Source organism: Primulina tabacum, chromosome 1, assembly GCF_025594145.1.
Source record: "Primulina tabacum isolate GXHZ01 chromosome 1, ASM2559414v2, whole genome shotgun sequence".
NCBI classification, from domain to species: Eukaryota; Viridiplantae; Streptophyta; class Magnoliopsida; order Lamiales; family Gesneriaceae; genus Primulina; species Primulina tabacum.
The window spans coordinates 34,475,051-34,478,035 of record NC_134550.1 but is presented as its reverse complement, the minus strand read 5'-3'; positions in this window follow the sequence as shown (position 1 = coordinate 34,478,035).

Below are 2,985 nucleotides of genomic sequence, written 5' to 3'. Positions count from 1 at the left end.
ACGAGTAATACGTAATACAGTCAACATATAACGGTGAAAAATACTTGTACTTAAAATATCGTTTTCATGAAGATGCATAAACATAAACATTTTCGTAAACATTTTCATGATGCATAAAACTTTAAACATAAACATTTTCATGACATACAAACATGAATTTCCTTTTCCTCAACATGACATGACATAAAACCTTAAACATAATCATGAACATTTCCTTTTTTCCTTTGTTGAATTCAGATCGTTAATTGTGACTTTCCTGACATGACATGACATGACGATGGATCCATCTACGTGAAACCTCAGTACTGGGCGGCGGGGGACAACAGCAACACTCTCACCGATCAACTGGGCCTTGGCCTATCATGATCGAATAGAAATACGCTCGTCGGGGTTCCCTCGGGGGCCTTTTCCCATATATGGGTTCCCTCTGGGGCCTTTTCCCCTCACGACATTCCCATTCTTACCGTTACCACATGACCGTTACCACATATTCGCAATGATGGAAACACGATCGTCGGGCTCCCACTGGGACCATAACCCTCACGACGTCACCAACATTAACGAATTAGTCACAATCACTTCACATCCTTCAACATTTTACATTCACATCACTTAGAAAAATCATGAGTAATATTTACATTTTTCATTTTTGAAACCAAGCATGCAACATGTATTTTAAATGTCTTCTTAAGTCATAAAAATAATTTAGACATTCAAAAATCATATTTTAATCATGAACAATTCATAAACATTTAAAAATAATCGTAATTTCATAAAAACAGCATTTAGGGCACTGCCATGACGTTTACTAATTTCTAGGTGTAAAATGACCGTTTTACCCCTAGACGTAAAATTCCACATTTTTGACATTTTCTTAATTTCATTGACTCTAACATATCCCAAATAATTATTTAAGCTTACATGAATTTTTCCATATTTTTTTATTTGGCTTAAATCGATGACTTTTAATTTATTCCTTAAATAAGTCGTATTACTGCGTTTTAATCCGTCATTAAACCAATACTTAAAATAAAATTACAAAATTAAAAACTTAGGCTTCTAATAATTATTTAAGTTTAAACCTAAATTTTCATAATTTTATGAAGCTTAAAACTAGGCTTTTCAATTAACTTGTTAATTAGCGTTTCGTGCGGCGATTAAATCCCGAATAAATCCAAAACTCAATATCTTGACCCCAAATTTTAAACTTAACCTTTTTATGATTTATTCTACCCTTCCGAGTCATGATCCACCCCCGTGGACCCATGGAATCAATTTTTGCTTAATTAATCTCGTTTTTGACCCTTCGACGAACACACCGAGCCATCTCCTAATTTACCTGAGCCACGCCCGAGCCACTTTGAACCAAAACCTAGCCAACCCATCTAGGGACCCTACTGACCAAGCCCAGCCCAAAGAACAAGCCCCTAGCTCGCTCAAACCCACCTAAAACTTGACCCAAAATTCTGCATGTTGTGTATGTGTGCTTCCTTGTATGTCTAGGACTCCTAACCCAAATAGGACTCAACCAGCCCTTAACCACTTGACCCCTCATGAACCTAACCCTCCCTGGGCCACGCCCAGACCCAGCCCAGGCCAACCCAGCCACAGAACCCCAAGCCCGAAGCCCCTGCATCAGGAAGCAACCTGCGCAGCTGTAGTGTTTCTGTTTCCAGCGCTTTCCCTAGACAACCAGACCCTAAACCACCCTAACTAGGATCATCCTAGGACCCTTAGAGACTGCCTAGACTATAGCCAAGAGCCCAAACCCAGCCCCTGACTAAAACCACAAGGCCGAAGCCTACAGCCCTGTACGCATGCAACAAAGAAAAAGAATCGCCCAGGCCCTATTAATTTCCAGCGGCTGTGCTGCCCCTCCAGGCCCTTTATAACCCTTACCAGATCACTTAACCATGTCTAAACACGCCCTAAAACCCAACCATAACCAGCAGCAAGGATCCAGAGGGACCAACCGAAGCCTTGGACCAGAAAACCCAAGTATACGTACAGTACATGCCTTGAAAGTTTCAGAAAATGGTTTCAGCCTTGTTCTTATTTATTTGCAACGTTTTGGGTGTGCTTTAGGACTCTTTAAAACATGTAAAAAAAACATCCCTTAACCCTTTTCTAATCATGGCAGCCCCTTTTACACATATAAAACATGATTTTGGAAATAAAAAACACAAGTTTGGAACACATAGGCATGTAGTTACGAAAATCCAACTTGTGTGCTATGTTTTTCTTTAAAAATTATGCATAAACAAATACTATGGTGTGATGATGAGTAAAAGGAGAATATGGCGTGCCTTTGCGTAATTTACGCACGAATATACGTTGACGAGTCGAAGAACGGCGACGACCGATCATGGCTTGAACTCCCATGAAGCTTTTGAATTTTTCAACTTTTTCTCTCCATTCTCACTTGTGTGTGCCGTGTAAAATTGTTGCAAGGGAGAGTTTGATTTGCCTTGGAGATTGAGGCGTGAGTTGTGTAGGTTTTGAGGTGGGTTTACATATTATATATACTAATTAAATCCTTGATTAAACTTAGGCCTATTAAACATGCAAAATTAGGCCCATTAGTCTTAATTAGGATTTAATAAAATATCAACAAGGTTTTTGTTTAAATAAATTTGTGAATTTATTAACCGGGTTGCCAAGAAGCTCGTATTTTTGTTAAAAATCCAACACCGATAAAAATTTACGCCCTGGCGTATAAAATCACCTCAAAACCCTTTATTTTCAAAAATAATAAAAAGCATCCCCCTTAATTTAAATAATTAAAAACAATTATTTAATAAAAACATTTTCTATTTTTTCAGCCATCGGTCTCCGTTCCTCGATCGCAACTCGAATAACTTTTTTAAAAATACATTTTAATGCAACCATGTAGAAAAATATATTTTAAACATGTCAATATGCACAACATAATTAATTAATGCAATTAAAACAATTAATTAAAATACAAAGAATTTAATAACTCAA